General features: G+C 46.6%; 1 protein-coding gene and 1 long non-coding RNA gene across 2 annotated transcripts in view; one reads left to right on the top strand and one right to left on the bottom strand.

Moving 5' to 3' along the window:
- The window catches only part of LOC125407019 (solute carrier family 2, facilitated glucose transporter member 3), a 72808-nt gene that overhangs the window by 27917 nt on the left and 31003 nt on the right, over window positions 1-13888 (bottom strand). The window lies entirely within an intron of this gene.
- Window positions 9176-12561, top strand: LOC148122624 (uncharacterized). The gene is made up of 2 exons (XR_015737457.1): window positions 9176-9372; window positions 10696-12561. It is a non-coding gene; the product is annotated as an uncharacterized LOC148122624 (long non-coding RNA).

The raw sequence follows: 13888 nt of genomic DNA, 5'->3' as shown, positions 1-13888 counted from the left end.
TCTAACAAATTAAAAAAAAAACATTTACAGGTTCATTCATGATCTGACAAGCCATTGTTTTAGCACAAGACTAAAGATGAGCCACCTTGTGCTGGGAGGGACAGAGACAGGGAAAAATGAAGAATATCAAATATCTACAATTCTACAGAATGGAATGATAACACCCAAGAATAGTCAGTATCCTTCAGTGCAAGAGAATACTGACCCCCAAAGTGATGCCATAATCAACCTTATTCCCACCACAGGCACACAGGCCCATGGGCCAATGCTGTCTCCTCAGGTGCAGTGAGCAAGCTGGCGTCCTGGACAGCAGGGACGGGGCCACCACAGAGAGCCAAGAGGACGAGGCTACTGCCGACGAGGCCTGGGGGGCAAAGCTCCCAGTCACATAGGCTTCAGCTTTTTTGACTTTTGGCTTCTTTCATTGAGGGTGCCTGGGATTGAACCTAGGGCCTTACGTATTATACCACATCATCTCCAACTGAGCTACACCCCAGTCTCAGGGGGTTATCTTGACCCTTAAATCTAACAGAATATGAATTTCTTGCCTCTAACACCAAAAGCACAAGAAACTAAATAAAAAATAAACAGGCCTACATCAAACTCAAACACACTCATATATCAACAGATACAGACAGTGGAGTAAGTTAGAGTTGACAAAAGAAAAGAAAATTCATTCTAACATTCATCTAACAAATGTAAGTCATTCATCTAACAAATGGTTAAAAATTTAAAACATCTAAGGAGCTTCTGCAAGTCAATAACAAAAATCAAAAACAAAACCTAATAGCCTGATTTCAAAGTGAGTCCCACACTAAAAAAAAAAAGTAGTCCTGGAAGCGTTATGTAATAAAAGTGAGACCAAATTAGACTTGCTGACCAACACCTATAATCCTAGCACTTATGAGATAGATACAGAAGTTCGAAGACAGTCTGAGCCTCATGCCAAGTTCAAGGCCAGTTTGGAGTACAAAAAACTGTCTTAAAAAAAAAAAAAGGAAGTTGGGGACAGTGTTGAAGAGTGGTGGGTGGCTCAATAGTTAAACTCTTGCAGGGGACCCAGGATCAGTTTCCATGGTAGCCAACACTACCTATAACCCCAGTTCCAGGGAATCTGACCCTCCCTTCTGACTTCCACAGGCTCCATGCATGCACGCCGTGGTGCACATACATACATGCTGATCAAACACTCATACACTGCTGGCACAATGGCACGCACGCCTTTAATCCCAGCACTCGGGAGGCAGCGGCAGGCGCATCTCTGTGATTCGAGGCCAGCCTGGTCTACAAGAGCTAGTTCCAGGACAGGCTTCAAAACTACAGAGAAACCCTGTCTAGAAAAAAAAAAAACAAAAAACAAAACAACAACAACAACAAAAGAGGTGGAAATCTGTGTAACGTGGCTGAAACTTGAGGACTTTATGCTAAATGGAATAACACCTTTACGGAAACCCAAATCCTCTGTGATTCTACTCAGGTACGGTCTCTAAGGAGGTCAAATTCGCAAAGGCAGAGTGGAGAGGCTTCTTTAGAAGCTCTGGGAGGAAGTGGTTTGTTGGGTACAGAACATCCGATGTACAAGATGAAGTTTTTGGAGATCAGTTTCATAACAGTATAAATACACTTATCACAGTTGAACTTAAAGGGATCAGCTCTTTCTTTAGTCAGCTGTGCACCCCTGACCAAAGAGCCTAAAACAATCAATTTTAAGGGAGAATTTTATTTTGACTCAAGCTTTCAGAGCTGTTGGCCACAGTAGCGTGGCCTTGATGTCCTTGCATCCGAGGCACAGTAGTATATTGGGGCTAGCAGCCTATGGTAGTCACCGTGTGTGTGTGTGTGTGTGTGTGTGTGTGTGTGTGTGTACACTGATCATGGTCTTACTCTGTAGCCCACAGTGGCCTCCAGTCTCACTGAGATGCCCAGTCCTAGGCTTCTCAATGCTGGAATTACAGGTATAGGGCACTATGCCCAGCTTGAGCCCAGTTTAATAACCTCTGGGTCACTGTTCAATAGCATGTTGCGTGAGTGTAGATGTGAAAAATCTTGGCAATCATAAAAGGTTTCTGAATTCAAAATCCAACTCATGGTGTAACGAATCTGAGGAGTCCCCGAGCGCTCTGGCCCACTGCATCAGGGACTTCTTTTTTCCAAGACGGGATCTTATGTAGCCCAGGGTTTTCACATCACCAGCACTTGGCCCCGTGCGTGCCATAATAGCATGCATGTCAACAGATGAAACACCTCAGCCTTGAGACAGTTGTTCCCCAGTGCAGTGTCTTTGCTGTACATACAAAGTTTTCTGGTCTTATAATGGTTCAGTTACAGAAAACAATAGCTTTTAATGTTTTCCTGCCTTCATTCCTTAGCACGTGTCAAGTCAAATTGGATTGAGGTAGAATATCTCATTTTAAAACCTGACGTTTGTCAGGCGATAGTGACACATGCCTTTAATCCCAGACACTTGGGAGGCAGAGGCAGATGGATCTCTGTGAGTTCAAGGCCAGCCTGGTCTACAGAGTGAGTTCCAAAACTACACAGAGATATGCTGTTTCGAAAACAAAAAAAAACCCCAAAACCCCCCTGCCGTTTCTGGGGCAGGAATGGAGTTCAGCTGGTACTATTCTCGAGGCCCTGGGTTTGAGCCCTGGCTCCCTAAGTAGTCAAAGCTGACTCATCCTCCAAGAACAGGTTGGTTTGTATAAGAATCAAACTTGGGGCTCACTAATGCACTCCATTAACTGGCTGTATCCTCAGTCATGTTATCATTATTTTTTTTTAATTTATTTTTACTTTTTGTGCACGAGTGTTTGCCTGTGCTAGTGCATGCCTGGTTGCCAGGAGGTCAAGAAGAGGGTGTCCAATTCCTTAGAACTGGAGTCACAGATGGTTGTGAGCGGCCACTGAAAGCTGGAGGTCAGGAAGAGGGTGTCCAGTTCCTTGGAACTGGAGTCACAGATGGTTGGGAGCTGGAAGTTAGACTCAGTCCTCTGGAAGAGCATGCTAGGTCTTCATCAAGCCCCTCCGCCCTTTTTTCAATTTTTGGAAACAAGGTCTCGCTCTGAAACTCCGGCTGGTTTTGGACTCTTAAAAACAGTGTGAATAGCCTAGAACACAGAGATCTGCGTGTCCTGGTCTGGTCACCATCAGGCCTCGCCCCTCAGCTGTGTTTTCTATGCACATGGCTCTACAGATGCCAAGAAGTCCCCCCAGACTACTACTTGCATGAGCTAAAGATGAGCCCATGAGTTCTACAAGCACACCCCTGCCAGGTCTAAGGGTCCTTGCTTCTCGATATAGCTGTGGGGTGGCATCATCACAGGGCATCCTGCCTGCTTTAGTTACAGGAAAGCAGCAACATGATAACTCACGCTGACTCATATCCCTCCCTTTCAAAATACACAACCACACAAGACAGGGTTTCTCTGTAGCTTTGGAGCCTGTCCTGGAACTAGCTCTTGTAGACCAGGCTGGCCTTGAACTCACAGAGATCTACCTGCCCTGCCTCCCAAGTGCTGGGTTAAAGGTGTGTCCCACCACCATCTGGCTCTGTGGTTATTTTTCAAAGAGATGTGTCATAGTCAAAGGCTGTGTTGTTTGAGCAAGTCTCTCCCCTATTTTTGGTGGGCCTTGAACCTGGCAGAGCCTAATCTCTCAGAGAGGGGGAAGAACCACTTGATGCTCAGAGGTGCTGTTTATTAATACAACATTCTATGATGGGCTAGGCCAGTATACAAACCACCAAGAAGTAAATGAGATGCTGTAATTGGGGATATTCTCTGAGGAGAGAGGGCCACAATCCCCAAGACTCTGAAAAGCTAGAGGGGCTGCTGGGAGTTGTAGGAACTGAGAAAAGGCCATCTCCCTGGGTCCACAGGGACCAAAGTATAGATACTAAAGGCTTTGTTTGGCTCTGCTGGAACAAGCACCGAGCAACCCTTCCGGGTATGGGGACACTTGGCAAAGCCATCCTGTCCTCATAGGATGGTGATGTACTGTTCCTAGCACTATGGACACGTTGATACTTGAGGTATCAAATTTTTTTGTGAGAAAAATTTGTGAGACAGGGTCTCTCTATGGAGTCCTCGACTGTCCTGGAACTCACTATGTAGAGACCAGGCTGGCCTTAAACTCAGAGATCCACCTGCCTCTGCCTCCTGAGTGCTGGGGTTAAAGGCATGCACCACCACACCCAGATTTTACTCATTTATGTACCGTCGCTTTGGCTATGGTTGGTCCAGATAGAGTCCATAGGGTCCACAAACATCAGAGTGCTTGCCTAGCATGTTCAAGGCCTTGGCATGATCTAAGGCTCTGAAAGGGTCCTCTCTGATACACACAGGACCAGAAAGCTAGCTCGGCTATTAAGAGTGAATACCAGTCTGGCAAGAATGTGAGTTCGACTCCCAGCACCTACCTTAGGTGGCTCACAAACATTTGTTAACTCCAGCTTCAGGGATTCAAAGCCCCCAGTCACCTGTACACACATATAAAAATGATTCTTTAAACCAGCATAGTAGTAATGCTGGCCTTTAATCCCAGCACTCGAGAGGCAGAGACAGGTGGATCTCTGAGAGTTTGAGGCAGCCTGGTCTGCGGAGCGAGTTCCAGGAGCACAGCCAGAACTACATAATGAGGACAGCAGCCACCATGCTAGGAACAACTGCATGACTCAATGCCATCCCTACTGAATATACTTCATTTACAAGAAGTATGAAATCTACGCTGCAGAACACTTGTCTATTTCATGGACACATCTCTTCTTTCTCAAGCTGTTGCCAGCGGAAGTAGCCAGTCACAGAAACATTTGGATGAGGCGGGCTCAGAAACCAAAGTATCTCTTCTATCCTTGTCTTCCCAGTAGGCTAAGCCCCGCCTGCTTACGTCTCACTCTTTTTTTTTTTCTTTTGGAGGTGGGTGGGCTGCGTGATGCTGATGCATGATGCATGATGCATGCGTCAGGCGTGAGGTGAGCATGGTGCAGCTGGTCAGCGGAATCTCCAAAGTGACTAGCTCCATCACTCAGTCCTGTCTCTCCTTTATTCTACTCTCCCCTCCAGTGGAATTTGTTTTTCTCTTATGCTGCCGAGAGATGCTGCCAGCATCTCCCCGTGGTCCTGATTCTCTTCATCCTGTTTCTCTGTCCTTTTTAAATACAAACCTGCAAAATCGCATGGGTGTAAAAAGGTCCTGAATATTGACTGAATGGTTCATATGCAAACTTATAACTATGGAATGATTTTGGAAATGTGTGGGATAATCCCTGCCTTTGGTGACCTGGTCCTGCAAGTCTCTAAACGCAGATCCTTTGCCTACGACCACCTTTTAAATGAGCTCTCCAGCTAATTTTTCCTCCCTAGTGCAGAGGCTGAATCCAGTGGCTTGCACACAGCTAGGAAACCTTCTCTCACTGCACTGTGTCTCCTAAGATCTTTTTGATTTTATCTCTGTGTGTGTGTGTGTTTGAGACAGGGCCTTACTTTGTAACCCTGGCTGACCTGGAATTCACAGAGATCTGCCTGCCTCTGCCTCCTGAGTGTTGGAATTAAGGGTGTGTGCCACCACCAATAGGCTCTCAATACTATTTATTAACAGATAAGAAAGATCACAGACAGCAAGACTGAATGAAGACAGACAAACGGCCTGGAAGACAAGTGTCTTAGTTAGGGTTACTATTGCTGTGATAAAACACCACAACCAAAAGCAATTTAGGAGGAAAGGGTTTATTTAGCTCACACTTCCATATCACGGCTTACCGCTGAAGGAGGTATGAACTCAAACACAGTAGGATCTTGGAGCCAGTAGCTGATGCAGAGGGCATGGAGGGGTGTTGCTTACTGACTTGCACCCATGGCTTGCTTAGTCTGCTTTCTTATGGAACCCAGGACCACAAGACCAGGGGTGGCCCAACGCGGAACTGACCTGGGCCCTTCCCCATCAATCACTAATTAAGAAAATGCCCGAAAGCCTTGTCTACAGCCAAATCTTATGGAGACATTTTCTCAACTGGGGCTCCCTCCTCTCTGATGACTATAGCTTGTGTCAATTTGACATAAAACTAGCCAGCGCAATGCACAAGAGTGTGCTGCAGGCCTGATTTACACTCAGGGACCTCTAGCCTCTTCCTGCTTGGAGCTTATATTTCACAGGGCTGAGTTGCATTCACATTTGAGCTTTTTGTTTTTCCCCTTGTTTTATTATTATTATTGTTGTTGTTATTATCCCCCCCCCCAACACATGGGGAACTGAACCCAGGACATTTACTACTAAGTTAAATCTCCAGCCCCTATTTGGTTTTTGAGACAAGTTTTCCCTACGTAACCCAGACTAGTCTGGAATTTACTATGTGGTTCACATTGGCCTCGATTTTACAGGTTTTTTGCCTATACTTCCCAAGTACTGGGGTTATAGTATTTTGCCACCATGCTCAGCACATTTTAATGTTTTCTTTCTTTTCTATTTGCCTTCCTCATACACATCTGTTTTGTTTTGATTTGCTTAGACAGGGTCTCTCTCTATATTCCTGGCTAATCTTGAACTTGCTATATACTCCAGGCTAGCTATGGATTCACAGAGATCTGCCTTCCTCTGCCTCCCATTGCTGGGATTTAAGGTGTTTACTACCACACTGGCTACACTTTTTTTTGTCTGTTGAGACAGGGTTTCTCTATGTAATAGCCATGTCCGCCCTGGCTATCTACACTTGTAGACCTGGCTGGCCTTGAATCAATTCAGAGACCCTCCTGTCTCTGCCTCCAGAGTGCTGGGATTAAAGGTGTGCGCTATCACACCCAGCTTTTTTTTCTTTCTTAAGAGAGAGAAAGAGAGAAAACAAGTGAGTCATATGTGTGTATGTGTGTGTGTGTAAGTTTGTCACAATCTGCACGTGGAAGGCAGGGGACAACTTTCAGGAGCGAGTTCTCTCCTTCCATCGTGTACATGAATCCTAGGGATCTAACTCAGGTCATCCCACCTGGTATAAAGCACCTTTTGAATGACATTGTAGTGTGTGTGTGTGTGTGTGTGTGTGTGTGTGCGCGCGCGCGCGTGCGCGTGCACTAAACAAATAAAAATAAATGAATGAATGAACGATCATGATGTTGGTTTGGTGAAATGGCTCATTGGGCAAAAGTGCTTTCAATGCCACAGGAGGCACACTTTCGCACAAGTGAATACATGTAATAATTGCGTGATCTCGATTATTAGTATCTGCAGCTCTCAGTTGTACAGGTCTCACCAGAATGTTCCATCGGTGTATGTAACGTAGTCTGATCACACACATTCACCATTACTCTCTCTTGTCCCCTCCCGTTGCCACGGAGCAAGCTTGGTGCGAGGAACCCGAGGCTGGAGATGAGCAGCGGCTGCACAACTCTAGGGAGGGAGCCAGCCTCCCAGGAGGCTCAGGGAGGGTCCTGCTCCCAGGTTGTTGGGCGAGCCTTCCAGGAGAGGAAAATGGAGATGGCAGAAAGTGAAGCTGGGTGACGCAAGACGACTCTTAAGACACTTTGTGGTCCACAAGCCCTAAAGCACTTACATAATCTGACCCTTTACAGTAAAGTTGCCAATTCCAAAGTGACAGTAGTCAAATGAAATGGAATCGTAAAGCTGTGAGGTCATGGGGCCATAACCCAGGGTCAAAGGAAGGAGGCACTGTCTGTGGTGGCGTAGGCTTGGGGCAAGGAATGATGCATCTCGGTGGGAAACACACATCTCGGAGAGTAAAAGTTTGATGACTTTTTGCTACGAAATGTAAAAAGTGGCCCTACCATGACGACAACCAGAAAGATTAATTAGGAAAGCATTTCTCTCCCTCCCTCCCTCCCTCCCTCCCTCCTCCATTCCGTGCAACACAGAATGGGCGAAGACTCGCCAATCTGAGCGTGTTCCTACTTAAGGGCACTGTGTCTATAAACTGACTATCCAGGGTCCACCAGGCCTGTGTGCTCCCTTGGTTTCCACTTAGGAACAAGCAAAGACTCCATCATCCAAATCCTGGTAGCCACCATGAACATAGGGCTGCCATCCATTGGGGAGAGGACAACCTGGGGCTGACTTAGAGAGGTGACTGAAGAAAGACAGGCTGACGGCTGGCTCGTGTTTGGATTCTCTGCCTGCCTCCACATCACATCCATTTTCTGTGACCCCCTCCCCCTTAAAGGTGGCAGGAAATCTGCAGAGAATCACTGAAAACCAATGCAGGAGAGCGAGCTGTTGAAGATGACCCAAGGCCAGAGTGTACAGGACTGCACAGACTCAGCCGGGAATTTCCTTTTCTAATGGGTAATAATAGTCCCTTTTCAGGCTGGACAAGTGGATGTCTCAAAAGGTAGGGGTAGAAACTGAAGTCCAAAGGTTATCGTCACCGTCCTTCATGAAGTTTAGTGTTGCAGACAGGATGTGGACTTTAACAAGGCAACTAAAACCTAGAGGAATTACCCCCTGCGCCTTTACCTTACATTAGTAGGCTTTTGGTCTTTTTCGGTTGTTGTTTTGTTGATAGTGTCTCATGTAGTACACACTGGCTTTCATCTCCCTCTGCAGCCAAAACTGACCAGGAATTTCTGATTCTCCTGCCTTCACTTCCCAAGTGCTAGGATTACAGGAGGCTGCCACCCAACTCCGAGTTCTATGTGGTTCTGGGGATTAAAGCCAGAGTTTACTGTGTTCTACCAGCTGAGCTACACCTCAGCCCTAGGTATCTTTAAAGTAAAACAGGCTCAGACTTTCCAATGTCAATCTACAACATGCCACATTGTGTTCTGTGGCTGGTGTTAATGCTGAACACATCTGTCCAAAATCCTAAAGTGGCCTGAGGGGCTGTGAGAATGCAGACAGCGCTCTGTGCTTCCTTGGTTTGGGGCACGGTGAGAGAAGAAAGGTAAACGCCATAGAGGAATGCATCACTGTTGAAGGTTAGGACAGCGAGGAAGGACCAATAAGCCCTGGCTTTTACTTCTGAGGTTTTTCGACCCCGATGCACGCTTGCATGGCGAGCAGCACGCAACGCCAACCCCGATTTGCCGGAAACTGTGTTTGTATTTCCTGGCGGCGGTGCCCATGCAGTCCCGTTCACTTGCGGTGAACGTGCACGTGCGTGTGTGCGTGTGTGCGTGTGGGTGGGTGGGTGGGTGGGGGTCTGCGCATGCTCACACACTTCTGCCCTTTCCCGGGTCCCCTCTCGCCACCCCACCCCCTTCACGCTCTTCCTGGTGGTCTGCAGCCCACCCGACCTTTTACTACTAGACTCTCCCTTCGACTTCCCGGTCCATTTCTGTCTTTTTTATCTCCCGCTCCTCGGCCAGTTCAACTCAAAATGTCTGAAGGTGGAGACCAAGGGCAGAAGCAAAATAAAGCTAAAGCACGAAGCGCGTGAGTCAGCGAGCGGGGGAGGCCCGCCCAGGCGACTCAAGGACGGGGGCTTCGTGCCACCGTGCACGTCCCCTCCGCGGGGCGGGGCCGGCCAGCGCCCACCGGATGGGGCTGAGAAAGTGCAGTTGTCAGGAATCCGAGGCATCTCTGGGGAGTCTTAAAAAGGTTACTCAAGAGTCTGCCTCGAGGGCGGTGGCCAGCCCCCCCACCTGCTCCTTATCAACTTCAGGCAGGGTCACCTCCCCACCTGCACAGCCCTCCGTCTTCGCCCGCGTACAGGGCAACCCTCACGTTTTCACTTGGACTGATTCTTTTTATTGTACTCAGCTTTACAGATACAATGTGTGCAATAGCCTTCGCCCATTTATAGTGTTCGGATAGATGACTTATTTTTGATGTCTGTAGTCGTCTCCTGACCCAATCGCAACTCCCCTACCCCAACAACAGCGAGCAGATTTGCTCCTCAGAACGTTCCTCCGTTACCCAGTCATTGTGCGGTGGCAGTCGGAGCTTTTGTAAGGCCCCAGCAGGAGGAGATAATCCCGGAGAGACGAGGGCCCCTCCCCTTGGCTATCAGCCTACTGAAACAATGGACCAAATAATTAAAATTTCCTCAGGATTCCCAAACCGTTCAGGGTGGAGATGGGGTCCTGATGCCTCGGTGCTGAGGGTGAGGGGACTGGGCGGAGGGGGGGTGTATAAGGCGGGGGACTTGCTTTCTGGGGAAGATTTCACAGGGCTCTGATAACCTTATCACACCCGTATTTCCTGGTTTTTGTTTCGTCATTTCTATAGGACTTACACACCATCCTAGAAATGTCCCTGTTTTGGATAAGCCGTACATGAATCAATTTTTCTTTTAAAAATGTGCTTCCAAATGTCTTTAAAAATGTACATATAAAGTAGCTGGACATGGTGACACAAGCGTTTATTCCCAGTACCCCGAAGAAAGAGGCAGGAGGACCTCTGTGCATTCGAGGCCAGCTTGGTCTATAATTATAGGACAGCCAGAGCTACATATTGAGATCGTGTCTTAGAACAAAAAAAAAAACCTAAATGACCTTCTGTGACACTTTTCCGCTGTCACTTTTTTCATGTATTTGGCAGATACTAAGTATTTCTTATGACCCCAGCACGGTTCATACAAAAACAGGAAACGAGTACCAATCATTTTACAAGACCAGGGCCATAACTTTGTTTCCCAGTCGACACCCGGCTCTGGATGCTCCCCTCCCCCACACCTTTTCCAGGCGCTTAGTTGGTCCACTGACTAATCCTTCCTGAGAGGTAATTGTTTTCTTTCTTCTTTCTTCCTGAGGAAAGCTGCAGGGAAAAGAAACACTTAAAACTCAGCTGCTGAGGAGGAGAAAGCCAGGTGGAAACGAAGAATTTCCCGAAGGCCTGGGAGGGGACAGATGTGGGTGGGAACGAATGTTACAGGCCCGGTTTCAAAACCTAGGGCCGACAAGTCTGATGAAGTGGCTGTAAAATCTACTGGAAGGCTCCCTTTGGGCAGGATGGACAGGATGTGAGTTCTTGCAATAGACTCATAAAAGAAAATGTCTGCTCGAACCATTAATGAAGATGGGAAAGTCGGCTACACTGAGAAAGTAGATGTGTCCTCTCCCAAGGCTGTGTGTTGGAGATGTGTGAAGGAAAAACCAGTCTAAGACAAGGACACAAAGAAAGAAGACACACAGGAAGGGCATGGCGGTGTGGTGGTGTGTGCGGTATATGCCTCCCGGTGCCTGGGAAGCAGTCTTGCTGCAGGTTCAAGGGCAGCCTGGTCTGTACAGGAGTATCAGGACAGCATGGTTATACAGTAAGACAGAACAACAACAACAACCCACTAGTCTTGCTGCAATTTGGATGCAAACCTGGCCTCTTCCTGAACCTGTGATGAAGAGTTTCCACTTCCTCTTTCTGTCCCATTGCTCAAGAGCTCATCGCCCTGAATGAGGGACATCCAGAGCTGTTCCTTCCAGTGATTCTCAACCTTTCTAATGCTGTGACCCCTTAATACAGTTCCTCCTGTTGTGGTGACCCCCAACCATAAAGTCATTTTGTAGCTACTCCATAACTGTAATTTTGTTTCTGTTATGAATTGTAATGTAAATCTCTGCTGTGCAGGCTGTGTGCTATGTGAACCCCCTGGGGGTCTAGACTCACAGCATGAGAAGCGTGCTCAGATGTCAGTCACAGAAGTCTAGTAGTGCTGGGGCTGTTGGAATTAAACTTTCAGGATAATTACTTTGCTCCTGATGCTACACTTGGAGGGTGAGATGGTGAGAGCTTCCGTTTTTACCGAAATACACATGCAAAAATACAGGTAAAAAACGCACAATGGATTAGCTCTTCTCTGCTATTCACCTGTCTAACCACTGCTAAAATCAAGTTCTGGATTCTAGAACATTTCTACACCCGGTTCCTGTGCCGGTTCCAGACTGTAACTTCCCTCTTAGAGGAAAGTCCTCAGGAGAAAGAGTGCTCCCTCCCTCCCTCCTACTCCCTCCCTCCCTCCTACTCTCCATGTTTCTGTTGGTTTGTTTGTTTTTTAGATAGGGTCTTGTTTTGTAATCCATATAGTTTGTAACTTCCTATGTTTATCCTCAAACTCAGAATCCTCCTGCCTCAGCATTCCAAATGCTATCATGCTTCAGAGTGTTGACTACAGGCAAGCTCCAAAGGGCCAGGGCTCCTTGTGTGTGTTGTACACGCCACACACTGTTAAGTGCTAGAATGTTTTTCATTAAATAAGCTGTGTTTTATTCCTTCGTGTTCCTAGTATCCTACTCATGGATATACATACATTTATCCATATTGATATACACATTATTATCATTATTATTGATTTCTGCAGTACTGGAAACCGAATGCAGAGACGTGTGAGCTGGCCAAACACTATTATGGAGCAATACTCTCAGTCTTTGGTGTAGACACTGTTGGCTCTCCTTCTGAACAACATGTATTTTTTTGTCACCTGTCAAATATATGAATGTTTTTCTCCTAGAAGTGGGATGACTAAATTGCTCTTCGTTAATAAATAATCTCTTTCTTCCTCTCTTCTCTTATTTTGCATTGCTGGGGATTAAACCCAAGCATGTTAGGTAAGTAGTTTGTTACTGAGCTATACTCCCAGCCCAAATAATCAATTCTAAACAAAAATAAGTAAACTATAGATTATATATATATATATATATATATATATATATATATATATATATATATATATATACAGTGTTTTGCTTTTATTTTTTTTGGCGACAGAGTCTTACTATATATACTGGCCTCAAACTCACAGCAATCTGACTGCCTCTGCTCCTGGATTAAAGGCATGCACAGGCATGCACCACAGACCCCGGCCACACTGTTTGTTTTTTAATTTATATGGATGTGCCCCCTATGAGTTCTGTGCACCTGTGTCTACGGCTGCCTGAGGAGGCCAGAAGAAGGTATCAGGAAGTACAGGGAACTGAACCTACATCCTCCACAAGAGCAGAAAATGTTCTTTCCCACTGAGCCATCTCTGAAGCTCCTCCCCTCCACTAGCTGTACTGTGTTTTTGGTTTGTTTAGTTTGGTTTTTCAAAACAGGGTTTCTTTGTGTAACAGTGCTGGCTGTTCTGGAACTCACTTTGTAGACCAGGCTGTCCTCGAACTCACAGACATCCGCCTGCCTCTGCTTCTCTTGTGTGAGTGCTGGAATTAAAGGTATGTGTCACCACCACCACCCAGCAACAAGCTTGTGTTTTAAATACAATGTTGTATGTACATTATTGTGTAACTAGTCTCTGATTACGGGCTGTATGTGGAATGGGTGACATTTGTCTGCATTCTTATAGGTGTCGAAGCAAAGTCAGAAGATTTTGAGTGGCCATTTGAAAGTCACAAGATTAATACATTGCGAATTCAGAGGAGAACCCATCTCCTGCTTCTTTCAAAGGCATGTTCTCTTCTTTCTGTCTCGCTAGCCTGTGTCAGTGGCCAGGTCACCCAAACATCCATTTTGCCCGGGACTGTGATTTTAATACTGAAAAGGCACAGGGCCAAACTAGACGGTCGATTGCTCCACACAGGGACCATGGGCGAAGGGGTGCAAGACTGGCATATAGAAACCCAGAGCAAAGTTGGGTGCAGTAATGCATGTCTGTAGTTCCAGCGCTCTCTCTTGAGGCTGAGGACCTGGGTTTGAGCCTGGTTGCATGGTTCGACCTTCTCTCAAAAACAAAACAAAACGAAACCCTAGCTACATTCCTACTCTTTCACTCCCAAAGGAAAAGGTCAAGAAACTGCATCACCAGCACACTTGTGCCTTGCATAGAACGAGGAGCACTCATCTGCACACATCCATTACCATCTAGCCTAGCGCTCACTCAGATTGTACTCGAGGGACCAGTGCTCCAGGGACCGGTGCTCTGGGGACCAGTGTCTCTCAGGAGACATTTTGCATTAGAAATGCAAAGACAAATTTCACAATGTTGTCCAGACCTAAAGAAATTCGGGGGAATTCACTGAGT

Source organism: Myodes glareolus, chromosome 3 (genome assembly GCF_982192425.1).
Source record: "Myodes glareolus chromosome 3, mMyoGla1.1, whole genome shotgun sequence".
NCBI classification, from domain to species: Eukaryota; Metazoa; Chordata; class Mammalia; order Rodentia; family Cricetidae; genus Myodes; species Myodes glareolus.
This window is presented reverse-complemented; position numbering and strand designations above follow the sequence as displayed.